Genomic DNA, 17,018 nt, shown 5'->3' on the forward strand with positions numbered 1-17,018 from the left:
GTTGGTGGGAGTGTAAATTGATACAGCCAATATGGAGAACAGTATGTAGATTCCTTTAAAAAACTAGGAATAAAACCACCATATGACCCAGAAATCCCACTCCTAGACATACACCCTGAGGAAACCAAAATTGAAAAAGATACATGTATCCCATTGTTCACTGCAGCACTACATACAATAGCTACAACATGGAAGCAACCTAGATGCCCACTGACAGATGAATGGATAAAGAACATATGTGGTACATATACACAATGAAATATTACTCAGCCATAGAAAGGAATGCATTTGAGTCAGTTCTAATGATGTAGATGAACCTAGAACCTATTATACAAAGTGAAGTGAGTCAGAAAGAGAAAGATAAATATCATAATCTAACACAAATATATGGAATCTAGAAGAATGGTACTGAAAATCTTATCTACAGGGCAGCAATAGAGAAACAGACATAGAGAATAGACTTATGGACATGGGGAGAGGTGAGGAGAGAGTGAGATGTATGGAAAAGGTAACATGCGAACTTACATTACCATATATAAAATACATAACCAAAGGGAATTTGCTGTATGGCTCAGGATACTCAAAACAGGGGCTCTGTATTAACCTAGAGGGGTAGGATAGGAAGGGAGATGGGAGGGAGGTTCAAAAGGAAGGGGATATATGTATATCTATGAAGAAAGCTGAGTGCCGAAGAATTTATGCTTTTGAACTGTGGTGTTGGAGAAGACTCTTGAGAGTCCTTTGGACTGCAAGGAGATCCAACCAGTCCATCCTAAAGGAGATCAGTAATGGGTGTTCATTGTAAGGACTGATGCTGAAGCTGAAACTCCAACACTTTGGCCACCTCATGTGAAGAGTTGACTCATTGGAAAAGACTGATGCTGGGAGGGATTGGGGGCAGGAGGAGAAGGAGACGACAGAGGATGAGATGGCTAGATGGCATCACCGACTCGATGGACATGAGTTTGGGTAGACTCTGGGAGTTGGTGATGGACAGGGAGGCCTGGCATGCTGTGATTCATGGGGTCGCAAAGAGTCGGACACGACTGAGCAACTGAACTGAACTGAAGTGGACAGAATGGCTGATTCGTTTGGTGAGGTTTGACAGAAAACAATAAAATTCTACAAAGCAATTATCTTTCAATAAAAAAATAATTATAAAAAATATAACTAACTCAATATAAAAATAGACAAAATAGCTGACTGGACTTTATTCCAGTGAAGATAGCCAAATGATCAATAAGCACAGTGGTGAAACACTTGGCAGTTACTCAAAATGTTAAACATAGAGTTACCATATGATCCAAAAATTCCACTCAGCTGTTTACCCAAGAGAAACAAGAACAAAGGTCACACAAAACATGTGCAAGAATATTCACTGAAGCACTTTTCATAATAGCCAAAAAGTGAAAACAGCCAAAATGCCTATCACCTAATAAATGGATAAATAAAATGAGATACATCCATACCATGGAATATTACTCAGTAATAAAAAGGAATGAAATACTGACACATTCTACAACATAGATGAACCTTGAATACAGTCGACGAAGCCACTCATAACAGATCATTTATTATATAATTCCATTCATATGAGATAGATAGGCAAAAGTGAAGTCACTCAGTCATGTCCGACTCTTTGCAACCCCCATGGACTGTAGTCTACCAGGCTCCTCCGTCCATGGGATTTTCCAGCTGAAAGTACTGGAGTAGGTTGCCATTTCCTTCTCCAAGATAGGAAAATCCATAGGAAAAGAAAGGTTGGTGGCTATCTAGGACTTGGGGAGACTGTATAGGGAAGAAAAGCACTACTAATGAGTCAGTACTTCTTTTGGGGGCGCTCTTGTACATATGCTCTATACCACTGAAATGTATACTTAAAATGAGTGTGTTGCATAACATGTGAATTATGTCTCAAAAAGTTGTTTAAAAATACATATTTTTAAACATGGAGAATGTGACATGTGGGCAGTTCAAAGCCACAGAGTACTCAGTGGCATAACCATGTTGGTTCCTCCCAATTTTCAATTATAAATCAGTAGTAAGATCTGTAGCATAATTGGTATAGACAGGGATATGGCTATAGCTCCAAATGTAAACACATCTGTTAACATGTTTTAAATTATTATTACCTTCTATACTGAAATAGTGTGACTCACAAAAAATTTCAGGGATAGTACAGAGAATTCCCATATATCTTTCTCCCAGCTTCTTCTAATGATTTGGTATATGATTAATACCATATCTAATGATTAAGATATGGTATCTTACAGTACCAGTACCATATATGTTATAAACACAAGTTTTTAAATCATCTCCTAGTGTTTTTTCCTGTTCTTTGTGACACATTTCTTTGTGTTTGAGAGTCTTCCATCTGTTTTATCCCTGCCTCCAAGTTTGCTTAACAAGACAAAGCCTCCTTTACCACCAATACTGCAAACTAAACAAACATTGCTTGAAATTCCTGAGTTTGTCTCCAATGCTCATAAAAGGCTAATATTGCCATCTTATGCCCAGTCTCCTTGAAAATGTCCCTCAGGAAGGCACAGCCCTGTGGCCGGATGCACCACAGGCTGCAGAGCACAGCCTCAGGCTGAGGGCCCAAGAGGAAGAGGGTCTCCTGAGTCCATAACTGACATTTGAGCTGTGCTCACAATCTTCAGAAGTGGGGGGAGAGAGAATAAGTGTGAATGAGACTGTGAAAAGCTGCACTTGACATTCATCCCAAGAGTGGGAAGTGAGAAATGAGGCTGATGAAATGTCAAGTGAGGAAAGAGTAAGTCAGTAACAATGGATGGGCCATGGCAGCTAAACAGAACGCAATCCTCACATGGCGGAATGCCAATGTGAGAAAAATGAAGTATGGGCTCAGTGCCAAAGGTAACATCTAACCAATTTCTAACTAAAGTAAAGTGCATTAAGTACAGGAAGCACTGTCAATCAAGTTGATTTGAATAGGAGAATACAGAATATGAGTGGCCTCCTCAAGACTTTTCAGAGTTCTCTTGTCAAGCTCTCCTGGGACCACTGCTCAACCATCATCTCTTAGATACTTTCTAAGTTCAGCTAGAAATCTGGCAACATAGTAAAAGTCTTAGTCACTCAGTCATGTCCAACTCTTTATGATGCCATGGAATGTAGCCCACCATATTCCTCTGTCCATGGGGATTCTCCAGCCTAGAATACTGGAGTGAGTTTCCATGCCCTCCTCCAGGGGATCTTCCCAACCCAAGGATCAAACCCAGGTCTCTTGCATTGTAGGCAGATTCTTTACCATCTGAGCCACCAGGCAAAATAGGGTAGTGGCTACACCAGGCCTTAGAGTCGCATCTATTTCAGCTGTATTAACTTGTGAATGGCCTCTCACCTATAAACTGAGAACACTAGCAATAATAGCACCTACCTCACAAAGTTGTTGTGAGAATATATAAGAATAAGCATGTAGAGCATTCAGCATAACACTAGCTGAAAATGTGCCCAAATAGTGGCTGCAATTAACATAAGCATTGCTTTCCAGCGGAGAACCAAATCTATGCAATGCCCTGGAAGAGCTCAGTCTCTCCAGCCGAGGATATCTTCCATGAGCCCATCTTGATTGCTCTCTTACTGTGTCGTTGAGACAGGAGAGGTGAGTTAAAGCTTAGAAGCTTTCACTTTTCTACTGGTCTGTCCCCATCCATTTCTGAACTATAAAGGGCAGTTGAAAGGGTCTTTGATGGCATTGCACATATAATCTACAACATCCAGGACCTCTGGGAACCAAAAAGAACAGACCCTTTCCCTTTACCCCTTCCATGTCATCCCTCTTGGAAGTAGCCACTAGGAAAGGGTTGGAACTATTTAAATATAATGCTGCAGAAATGGCATTTAAAGTGGCCTCAGGAGAGAGATTCCTGCAAAACACTATAAGTACAAATATTTCAACTACAGAGAATGGAAAGAGCATGAGGCTTGTGTGGTTCCACATCCCGCTCTGCTATTGCCTTATTTCTGTGTTTCCTTTATAAACAAACAGTACAATTCCATTTACATGAAATACCCTGAATAGATAAATCCATAGAGACAGAAGTAGATTGGTGTTTGCCCCAGGGACCAGAGAGAGTGGGGAATAGGGAAAAACTGCTTAATAGGTATTAGGCTTTATTCTGAGGTGATGAAAATAGTTTTGGAACTAGCTAGTGGTGTGATGTTTTCACAATACTATGAATGTAGGAAGTGCCATGGAATTTTCACTCTATAAAGGTAAATTTTATATAAATTTTGTCTCAATAAATTACTAAAAAAAAAAACCTGTAAAGAGTTATTTCTACATTCTGCTCTAATTGTTCATCTCTCGATTTCTCTGGACCTCATGCAAATCAGGCTTTCACTGTCACCATTTCACCCAAGCTACTATTGTTATGGTCATCATGACCTCCAGGATACTAAACCCCATGGTCACTTGAAGTCACATGTAGCTGCAAGGAAAGCTGAAAAGTGTAGTCAGAGGAGCATGGTGGGCTAGAGTCCACGGGGTCACAAAGAGTCGGCCATGACTGAGCGACTTCACTTTCACTTTTCATTCAAGGGAGCCACATCCCAACTAAAATCAGTCTATTGTTAAAAAAGAAGGGGGAAATGAATAAGGAATAACTAGCAGGCTTAAAGCCCAACATTCAGAAAACTAAGATCATGACATCTAGTCCCATCACTTCATGGGAAATAGATGGGAAACAGTGGAAACAGTGTCAGAATTTATTTTGGGGGGTGGCTCTAAAATCACTGCAGATGGTGATTGCAGCCATGAAATTAAAAGACGCTTAGTCCTTGGAAGGAAAGTTATGACCAACTTAGATAGCATATTCTAAAGCAGAGACATTTCTTTGCCAAGAAAGGTCCATCTAGTCAAGGCTACGGTTTTTCCAATGGTCATGTATGGATGTGAGAGTTGGACTGTGAAGAAAACTGAGCGCCGAAGAATTGATGCTTTTGAACTGTGTTGTTGGAGAAGACTCTTGAGAGTCCCTTGGACTGCAAGGAGATCCAACTAGTCCATCCTAAAGGAGATCAGTCCTGGGTGTTCACTGGAAGGAATGATGCTAAAGCTGAAACTCCAGTACTTTGGCCACCTCATGCAAATAGTTGACTCATTGGAAAAGACTTGGATGCTGGGAGGGATTGGGGGCAGGAGGAGAAGGGGACGACAGATGATGAGGTGGCTGGATGGCATCACTGACTCGATGGACGTGAGTATGAGTGAACTCCGGGAGTTGGTGATGGACAGGGAGGCCTGGCATGCTGCAGTTCATGGGGTCACAAAGAGTCGGACACAACTGAGCAACTGAACTGAACTGAACTGAACTGTGCAGTCTCTGCCAGTCTCTTTAACAGTAAACCATTTGAACACTTGGAATTAAATGTTTAGCTTCCAAATTTCAGGGGGAGGATGATTTGAAAAGAAATGCATTAGATTAATTCAATAGAAGATAAAAAAATATTTGATAAACAGAGAACACAAAGTAAGAAAGAGGAAATAAAAAAAATCACCATGAAAAGAGAGATTTTTTTCATGTAATTGGTATATTTCATCTAAGCTATCAAGCTTGTGGGCCAAGAATTGTTCATAATATCTTTTTACTATAATTTTAATGCACAGGGGATCAATAATGATAACCCTTATTTCATTTCTGATATTAATTTGTGTTTTCTCTATCCTTTTCCTACTTAGCCTGGTTAGAAGTTTATCAATTTTATGGATCTTTTCAAAGAAATAACTTTGTATTTATTGACTTAATTCTGTTCTTGTTTTCCATTTTGTTGGCTTCAGCTCTTATTTTTGCTATTTCTTTTCTTCTGCATACTTGGAATTTAATTTTTTGCTAGTTTCTTAAAATGAAAGCTTAAATTATTTCTTTTAGATATATCTCCTTTTCTAACATATATATTCAATGCTATAAGTTTCACTCTAAGTACTGTTTTTGCTGTATCCTTCAAATCTGAAGTTTTTTTTTTTCATTGACTTCAAAATATTTTCTAATTTCTCTGAGACTTCTTTGACCCAAGTTATAATTAGATGTGTGTTGTTTAATCTCCAGTATTTTGAAGTTATCCAGCTACCTTTCTGTTATTGATTTCTAATTTAATTTCACTGTGGTCTAAGAGCATATTTTGTGATTTTGGTTTCTATTTTTTTTAAATCTGTTGGTGTATTTTTAATGGCTCAAATTTTGATCTATCTTGACAAATGTTCCATGTGAATTTAAGAAGAATGCATATTCTGCTGTTGTGAATTTAATAATCTATAAATGTCAATTATATTCAGTTGATTGATGGTGCTATTTATTTCAACTGTATCTTTATTGATTTTATGACTTCTGCATCTGTCATTTACTGACAGAGGGGTCATTGGCATCTCCAACTATACATTTGTCTATTTCTCCTTGCAATTTTATCAGTTTTTACCTCAAGCTGTCGATCTTCTCTTAGGTGCACATGCATTAAGGATTTTTAGGTCTACTTAGAACATTTATCCTTTTGTCATTATGCAACTCTTGAAAGTCCCTTAGACTGCAAGGAGATCCAACCAGTCCATTCTGAAGGAGATCAGTCTTAGGCGTTCATTGGAAGGACTGATGCTAAAGCTGAAACTCCAGTACTTTGGCCACCTCATGCAAAGAGTTGACTCATTGGAAAAGACCCTGATGACGGGAGGGATTGGGGGCAGGAGGAGAAGGGGACAACAGAGGATGAGATGGCTGGATGGCATCACCAACTCGATGGACATGAGTTTGGGTAAACTCCGGGAGTTGGTGATGGACAGGGAGGCCTGGCATGCTGTGATTCATGGGGTCACAAAGAGTCTGACACGACTGAGCAACTGAACTGGAACTGGAATGCCCCTCTTGTGTTTCCCTGGTGGCTCAGATGATAATCCGCCTGCAACTCAGGAGACCTTGGTTCAGTCCCTGGGTTGGGAAGATCCTCTGGAGGAGAGTATGGCAACCCACTCCGGCATTCTTGCGTGGAGAATCCCCATGGACAAAGGAGCCTGGTGGCTACAGTCCATGGGGTCACAAAGAGTCGAACACGACTGAGTAACTAAGCAAAATACCCCTCTTAATCTCTGATGATTTTCCTTGTTATGAAGTTTAAGAGAGAGGTTTTTATACTGAAACAAAATCAAAATAAAGTTCTTAATTGTTTACAAAAGAATATATCAAAGAAAAATTTACACAGAAAGGTTGAAAACAAAGGGACGGTATTAAAAAATTTGGTGTGGTGACAAGGTAAAACAGAATTTTAAAATGAAAGTATGAAAATAGAATTCAATAGAATTAACAAAACTTTCAACTTTAATTAATAGAATATAATTTTATTAATTTAAGTATCTTTACTTATACTATATTATACTTATACTTTACAGTAATAATCATGATACAACAAATATATATATGTATGTACCTACCAACTTAATCTTAAAATACACAGTGTAAAACTTAACTAATTACAAAAAGAAATTAATAAATCTACAAGTATAGTGGAAGATTTTAATATGCTTTTCTAGAAAGAGCAAGAAAACAAGAAAATTATAAGTGTGAATAAATTTTTATAATACAATTAATAGATTTAACTTGATGTATATAGACAGAGGATCCTTACTTTAAATAAATAATATGTTTTTATTTTTCAAAAAGACATGAATAAATTACAAAAAAATGACTACATATTGGTAATTGCTTTTTTTCTGCTCAAAGCATTTTCGAGTCTAGAATACTGATTTTTTGATTCCACAATATCTTCTTCTGAATAGAACCAGGAAGCATAAGTGGAAAGGTAAATAAAATTCAAACATCTAAAGCTGGTCATATAAGTCAGTTGAAGGGAACACAGACCCATCAATGAAGCCTTGCAAAGAAAGTATCAACCTTTACTGGAGAATCAATACCATTTAGAATGTTTTTCCCTATAGTGAATTAATCAAGAAACATTAAAAATGTTTTTAAGCATAAACATTCTATAAAGAGAAAAAAAAACATAAATCACATATTTCATCATTTTCAGGAAATAAGTCTTCAAGTAACTTTCATCAACAAGAAGAGTCTTGTTAACAGTTTAAACATCCATTCTTGAACCATAACCGTGGAACTCTATATTCTTATCCAGTTGATAACTTTTCCCCTTCTCTAGCTCCAGCCTGCTTCAGCCAGGAAATTACTAGAGGAGCAGGGGATAGCTGACTTTTTTCTCCTTCTGCATTTTGTTCTCTGCCTTCCTCCCAGGTTGCCTCTGAGCCTGCAGAGTTGGAAGTTGGATGGAAGAGATGCAGGAAGAGGGGAAATAAAAAGCAGGAAACCTCTCGCCTGCACAGACCTAACCTGGAAACGGTATCTTGGGGCGTGGAGGAATGGCCTGCTAACTGCTCCTCCCTTGAGGCAATTTGTGGCTTCCTCAGAGACAATCCAAGTAGGATCTTTGGGTTGCAACTGCCAGGAAAAGGAAACTGAGGCTCACCGCAGGTAGGAAACTGACTCTTCTCAGCCAGAGACATCATAATTCATTCTTCCTGGGCATCAGGTGCACCAAGCCCACAGGGGTTGTCCTCTTGGAGGAGACTCAATGGGGCTCAAAGTTTACTCTGCCCCACACAAGTCAAGAACTGTGGTGTTGGAGAAGACTCTTAAGATTCCCTTGGACAGCAAGAAGATGCAACCAATCCATCCTAAAGGAAATCAGTCCTGAATATTCATTGCAAGGACTGATGCTAAAGCTGAAACTCCAATACTTTGGCCATCTGATGCAAAGAACTGACTCATTTGAAAAGACCCTGATGCTGGGAAAGATTGAAGGAGGGAGGAGAAGGGGATGACAGAGAATGAGGTGGTTGGATGGCATCACAGACTCAATGGACATAAGTCTGAGTAAACGCCGGGAGTTGGTGATGGACAGGGAGGCTTGGCTTGCTCACAAAGAGTTGGACACAACTGAGCGACTGAACGGAACTGAACTGAACACAAGTCAAACCTGGTCCTTGAGAAGCACTCACCCTCACTCCACTGAGAGTGGAGCACATCCACTCCCAGTACACCCTTTCTCTCATTTTACCTGCCTCAGTCTGATCCAGCCAGAGATTCACCAGAGTCCTTATGCTCCCCAATTCTAATAGGGCTATATCAAGATACTTGAGTTTTTCCTGTAGGGCACCCTCTTTCTAGCTTAACAAGACAAAGATCAGGATCACTTCCCTTCTCCACTACCAAAGGAGAAACAAGGAGGTGAAATACACAGCTTTCTGACATCTGTATACACATGCTTCTTCTATTGTATTGGCCTCAAACTTGATTCCTCTAAATGATGATGGGCCAAGGATATCCAAATGAATTTTGTACCACTCTCTTTGAAAGCCTTGCATAAATGCTCTAAACCCTGTTTTGGAATCTGGGATAGTTGGTCTATTGTTCCAGGCCTTTGAAGCCAGAAAGGAGGCATTTTAGCCATCTGTTACGTGACCAACAATGTTATTAAGCAACGGGTCAAATACATCTAGAAGGGTGTCTTTGCCTCACTGAGTCTCCACTTTTAGAAACATACATTAAACATCTTCAAGTTATTCTCACCTTAACCTGAAGGCATCAATGTTGCAGATGGCAGGAAGCTGTGGCAGCAGGGAAGGGACATCATGTGAAGGCAAGAGAAGATCCAGTCTTCTCAACTTTCCTCAAATTTTGAACAATTGATTAGCACTGTGAATTTACAAACTGCTCTCTTCTTTTTTCATGTCATGTTCACAGGGACAACTCTGAGTCTGTGTTATTGTCCCAATATTTTTTTTACAAAGTAGTATACTGAAACTCAGAAAACTGACTTCTTGTTTAAGGTCATGCATCTGGTTCATAGCACAGAGGAACTTGAACTCCTGTTCCCTCTCTAAGACTCTGTACCCTAGACTGTCTGCATGTGAATTTCAGTTTTACTTTCTTATTACTAACAGACTGAAGTGAAGTAAATTTTCAAAAGGCAATATTTCAAAAAAGAAGGCTGAATAATCCTGCTAGAAAGTCCATTGTTCAAATTAAGAAATTCTACTAGGTAATTACATATGCATTTGAAACATTTGCAGAGTTTTTCTTAGATATGTGGTTTTCTTGGAGCGTGTTTGTCATGTTTAGTGCTCTAGCTCTGAGATTGGAGATAAGTCTTGGAAAAGACTGGTTTAATAAGGAATAAACACTAAGTAAAAGTCTCCAGATAGACAGTGCTCCAAGCTGGAGTGGACAAAGGTTTTGAGTAAGTTTGTGATTTACTGCATGTTAATTTTCAAAGCAAAATAAAATATTTCCCTCACTTTTGTGGCCCCCAAATCTTATGTCTGCTTATGACAGTGTCCCTGTCAGCTATAGCAATTTGGAAGAAATAAGTGACCTCTCAAAAGAGTGAAAGAGGGAGTGCAGGATAGTATCAACAGTGTGGGATGAGATCAGTTGGCTCCCTGTGTCTCTAGTAAGTGAATTTTCTCAGAGGGCCCATCAACACAACGTATAAGGCAGCCTTTAGGACTGTCACTATTAACTTGTTCAGTGTGAATCTTTAACTAAGTAGGACCCTATGGGGCCTTCCAGGGGTAGACCCTTCCCCCATATCCTCTGCTGTAGCTCCTCTCTGAAGTAGCCAGATATAGGATTCCATGCATATTTACTGAGTTTTTCAGATGTTAAAACCCACCACACCAAACGGAAGAAATTAACTACTTAATGATCACGCACACATAGCCTCCAGACCATCTGGCACCTAGGATTGATCATCGTCAACCAGAGACTTGTGCATGAGCTGATCACATACCCTGAGATGCCCCTTTTCCACCTGACTGTTGAAAATGCTTTGCTGGATACAGATTAGACCCTCAAATGTATAATAGAAAACAAAACAAAATCGAACACAAAAATTTTTAAAAATATATTGTGGAGTTAGTTCAGTGTGTTCTCAAAGTCTACAGTTGCCCCTAAAATGCAGTCTCAGCTTAATTGCAGGATTTTAATCTGTTGCACCTGCCACTTCCCAGGGCAGTTCCCCCACTGGGCATACACCCCAAAGAAACCAGAATTGAAGGAGACACACATACCCCAAATGTTCATTGCAGCACTATTTACAATGGCTAGGACATGGAAGCAATCTAGATGGCCATCAGCAGATGAGTGGATAAGGAAGTTGTGGTACATATACACAATGGAATATTACTCAGCTATAAAAAGTAATAAATTTGAGTCAGTACTAATGAGGTGGATGAAACTGGAGCCTGTTATACAGAGTGAAGTAAGTCAGAAAGAGAAAGACAAATACTGTATATTAACACATATATATGGAATTAAGGAAGAGAGTTCCAGAAAAATACCTATTTCTGCTTTATTGACTATGCCAAAGCCTTTGACTCTGTGGATCACAATAAACTGTGGAAAATTTTGAAAGAGATAGGAAGCAACAGTTAGAACTGGACATGGAACAACAGACTGGTTCCAAATAGGAAAAGGAGTACGTCAAGGCTGTATATTGTCATCCTGCTTATTTAACTTATATGCAGAGTACATCATGAGAAATGATGGGCTGGAGGAAGCACAAGCTAGAATCAAGATTGCCGGGAGGAATATCAATAAACCTCAGATATGTATATGACACCACCCTTATGGCAGAAAGTGAAGAAGAACTGAAGAACCTCATGATGAAAGTGAAAGATGAGAGTGAAAAAGTTGGCTTAAAGCTCAACATTCAGAAAACTAAGATCATAGCATCCGGTCCCATCACTTCATGGCACATAGATGGGGAAACAGTGGAAATAGTGGCTGACTTTGTTTTTCTGTTCTCCAAAATCACTGCCGATGGTGATTGCAGCCATGAAATTAAAAGATGCTTACTCCTTGGAAGGAAAATTATGACCAACTTAGACAGCATATTAAAAGTAGAGACATTATTTTGTCAATAAAGGTCCATCTAGTCAAGGCTATGGTTTGTCTAGTGGCCATGTATGGTTGTGAGAGTTGGACTGTGAAGAAAGCTGAGTGCCGAAGAACTGATGCTTTTGAACTGTAGTGTTGGAGAAGACTCTTGAGAGTCCCTTGAACTGCAAAGAGATCCAACCAGTCCATTCTAAAGGAGATCAGTCCCGGGTGTTCATTGGAAGGACTGATGTTGAAGCTGAAACTCCAATACTTTGGCCACCTGATGCAGAGAGCTGACTCATTGGAAAAGACCCAGATGCTGGGAAAGACTGAGGGCAGGAGGAGAAGGGGACAACAGAGGATGAGATAGTTGGATGGTATCACCAACCCAATGGACATGGGTTTGAGTGGACTCTGGGAGTTGGTGATGGACAGGGAGGCCTGGTGTGCTGCGATTCATGGGGTCGCAAAGAGTCAGACACGACTGAGCGACTGAACTGAACTGATGGAATTAGGAAAGATGGCACCAATGATACTACATAAAGGGCAGCAAAGGAGACACAGATGTAAAGAACAGGCTTTTGGACTCAGTGGGAAAAGGTGAGGGTGGGATGATTTGAGAGAATAACACTGAAACATGTGTATTACCATGTGTAAAACAGATAACCAGTGCAAGTTCAATGTATGAAGCAGGGCACCCAAACCAAGTGCTCTGAAACCACCCAGAGGGTTGCATTGGGAAGGAAGGTGGGAGGGGTGTTCAGGATGAGGGGGTATACCTCCCTGTGGCCAATTCATGTTGATGTATGGCAAAAACCATCACAATATTGTAAAATAATTATCTTCCAATTAAAATTAATTAATTAAAAATACAAATTAAAAAAATACTTTGCTGAAACCCTTCAAGGAGTTCAGGGGGTTTTCTGATCATGAGCCACCCACTTTCCTTGCATGACTCTGCAATAAGCCTTTCTCTACATCCAACTCCAGTGTTCTGGTAGCCTCACTGTGGGTCAGGCACATGAATTTGTGTTTGGCAACAGATTCTTTGGGGCTTTCCTGGTGGCTCAGATGGTAAAGAATCTACCTGCAATGCAGGAGACTTGGGTTCGATCCCTGGGTTGGGAAGATTCCCTGGAGAAGGTCATGACAACCCACTCCAGTATTCTTGCCTGGAGATTCCCATGGACAGAGGAGCCTGGCAGGCTATAGTCCATAGGGTCTCAGTGATTGTCACAACCCCAATTTAGGAGAGCAGCAAACAGGAATCTTTAACAGAAACAACAGAAGTTCTATTTTATTATGATTGCTTTACTCATGTTTTAGGTTTAAAAAAATCAATTTTATATCTAATTTAATTCCAATTAAAGGAAGGGAATTCTATGATTAAATGTGGGAAACTTCTTTTTTTTTTTCAGTTATAACTTCCTAGAAGCAGAGTCATTTTCAAAACACCTCCAAGCGAAAATAAGAAATAATTTGGTGACACACATGTTCAGGAAGCTGATTCAAGCCCAACACACATAAGCTGGAAAAAATGGATGAAACTGCTCAGGAAAGGCAGTTTCAAGTGGTCAGCATCACAGAAACATCACTGACCTTGAGCAACTTAAGCTCAACCATGGTCCAGGAACCTTTCTGCCTGGGCCTCAGTTGTCTCATCCATAAAATGGGGCTACTAAGCATATTTAAAAGCACAGAAATCAATCAACTATTACATAAAGTCTGTTCAAAAGGTTACATTTATGATTGCAAGATGCCTGTCCATGAAATCCCCTGCAGTAAAGTGAGGGAGAGAAAGGGAAAGGCGTGTGTCTTATAAGAAGAAGAAGCATAGTGGGACATAGTTCCTGGGGAGAGCTCCTAGGTATGACTCAGCACAGCCACTCGCTAGACATGTGACATGAGCAAGGAGATCATTACCTCCTCTGTGCCTCATTGTATCATCTGTAAAACCCCATAGGGTGATTGTCAAGATCAAACAAACTTGCATATTTAAAGTGTTAGAATGGAATATGGCATGTACGAGGCTTCCCAGGTCAGAGAAGGCAATGGCACCCCACTCCAGTTCTCTTGCCTGGAAAATCCATGCATGGAGGAGCCTGATAGGCTGTAGTCCATGGGATCGCTAAGAGTCGGACACAACTAAGCAACTTCACTTTCAATTTTTACTTTCATGCATTGGAGAAGGAAATGGCAACCCACTCCAGTGTTCTTGCCTGAAGAATCTCAGGGACGGGGAAGCCCAGTGGGCTGCCATCTATGGGGTCACACAGAGTCGGACACGACTGAAGCGACTTAGCAGCAGTAGCAGCAGGCTTCCCACATGGCTCAGTGGTAAAGAATCCGCCTGCAGTGCAGGAGATGCAGTTTCAATGCCTGGGTTGGGAAGATCCCCTGGAGGAGGAAATGGCAACCCACTACAATATCCTCGCCTGGAGAATCTGGGGGACAGAGGAGCTTGGCAGGCTACAGTCCTTGGGATTACAAAGAGTCAGACATGACTGAAGCGACTGAACATGCACACACAGGCACTCAGCAGGTATTATCTACATTTATGTCTTCTTTTTCGTACATGCATAGGTACATAGACCTAACCTGAGGAAACAGTCAAGATGAGGCAGAAGGAAAGATCAGGGAACATGTTATCTAGATTATGAAAGGGGATCTGGTTGTATCTGAGTAGTATTTAGATGAGTAATCATCAGTATTTTATGTCTTATGATATACAGACACTGCGCTGGGCACCTCATGGTCTCTGATAGTCTCAGCTGTCCTTCAAGGTGGATAGTAAGCTATTATTACTCTGTTCATTTTGCGGATGAGGAAAATGAAATTAATGCAAGTTGTCCAAATACAGTGACCTCAATTCAAACCCAAGCCCATCTAAGCCTCAAAGACCTGTGGTTATTGTTCCAGAGTAAGCAGTGGTTCTTCTCCACACTCCGGGGCTAGGCGAGTGCTCTGCTGGGTAGATGCTTTCCTTTACACAATGTCTCCAGACCTCCCAGCCCACAGAATGGGTACCACCACCTCCACTTCTTTTCTCAAGGAGCCAAGACAAGCCTTCTACTTTACGTTACACAGAGCTCACCAGCAACAAGGAGGTGGGGCGCATCTGAAATTTTTCAGAGTAGGAGTTGAGATGACATTGCTGACAACACTCGGATATATTTATTTCCAGCCTTGCCAACTGGCACTCTGGCACCTCGTTGTGAATAATGAGCCTCATTCAAGTTGGAAGAATGACTCATCGCCTGTCAGGGTTAACTAGTGAGCCTTGCTGATTGTAGCCTGAAGCACTTGGAGATGGTCCAAGGACCCTCTCTCATTAGTGCCAGGGGGATGCCCACCCTCCCCTGCTGGCATGAACACATCTCAGGGCTTGGAGTCCCCAGAACCACTTCCAACTGTAACCCTGCCTGCCATGAGAAGGCAAGGCAAGGAGAGATGCATGCATGGCCTAATTACCCTAACTAACGGCCTGTCACAGCACAAAAGACCATGAAATCTTTTCCTAAGGGTGGATGCCCAGGATTACATATTTATTTTTAATTATGACATCTCATAAAGTTACAAGTGGTTGGAATTTGCTTTGCCATGACATTTAGGATTCCCAAATCCTATTGTGTTTTGTTTATTTTGGGTGAGTCTTCTTATTAGGTATGCTCCTCAGTGGAGCTGACCATTTGTGGTCATCGCACGTCTCATGTTTGCTTGGCTGCAGCAAGAAGCAGTCTGTTGCAATCACTGGTCATTTGTATCTGTTTGGAAGATTCACAGGGAGAGGGTGTTATGGCAGAAAGCAAGTTTTTAACAGGAGACTGCAGGGCTCAGCTCTGCAATCAACCTGCTGGCAAATTAAAACTACTCTGGTCCTCAGTTTTCAAATGTGATTTTTTAAAATTTATTGCTATATTAGGTGATTTCTAAGGATTTTGAAATAATTGAATCTAGCTTCCAACTCTAGAAACATCCACACCTGACTTTTGCCAAGGAGAAACTATTCTGTTTAAAATCCTGCAGAGAAAAATGTTTCTCAGCCTCTCCTTTCCTGGCCTCCTGTGCTAAGGCATTCCTGGAGTTGACAAGCTGTCTCATAAGCAAAGTGCTTTCTTGAACATTCTCTTCTTGGCACCCTTTCTACAGCATTGTCTGCAGTTTTCATAAGACCTGAGCCTATTCATTTTCATAAACCTGTCCCTCTCTTCCTTGCCTGTTAGAGCTGCTGGAACTGTGGAATCAGGTAACCAGGATCAGAGGAATTGCTCCCTCCCTGTATGGTTACTTAACTCGTATAGGTAGGAAAAAAAGTGAGAAAGACACTGTTCTTCATCTCTCCTCCCAGGTTAAATCACACCAGTGCTGCTAGGGACATTGTAAAAAAGGGAACAAAATCAAAGATTTTGGAGGCATAAAGACAAGCTTCAGTTCCCAGTCCTGCATTTTCTACCTGTGTGATATTAAGTGACTGTTCTCTGTGAGCTCTGTATCCTTATCAATGGAATAAAGATAAAAATACCTGACTTGCAGAGTTGTTTGAAGAATTACTAAGGAACACACAAATAAAGGACCTACATCCACTCAGACAATTCCAAGAACTTTCAGAACTGAAATCTGAGTCCCCCAATTATCAACCACATCCTCTTTCCCCATCTGAAGGTGGGGTCAACCTCTTCTTTCTAATCAGGTTCCCCCTGTCTTCACTTCCTGCTCTAAGGTGGTGCTGCCCACACTCAGACAGAGATGCCCATTCAAGGATTCCGGCCTGATTTTGAACAGCATCCATAGTCAGTCCTTAACACAGGCAGGAATTTCTGTGGCAGGCAGCCTGTCAGTAGTTTGAAAACCCAGAAAGACACTGGAAATGGAAGATCATGGTATGCTCTGTGGAGTGGAAAGGGAAGCACTCCTCTTCCTACTGGTGGCATAAAGACCTGCAGGGGTCATCCTCCTCTGGGAGAAATGGAGCGTCATCTAGAAACCAGTCATCATTCATTTGCCTCCTCTAGTCTCTAAACCATGGAAACTGGCAGTGCTCAAACATGTTGCATTTGGCTCACACAGTGCTTTTGAAAATACGTATTAGTTGCCAAGATTTTAAAATTCAGA

Source organism: Capricornis sumatraensis, chromosome 16 (genome assembly GCF_032405125.1).
Source record: "Capricornis sumatraensis isolate serow.1 chromosome 16, serow.2, whole genome shotgun sequence".
Classification (NCBI taxonomy): Eukaryota; Metazoa; Chordata; class Mammalia; order Artiodactyla; family Bovidae; genus Capricornis; species Capricornis sumatraensis.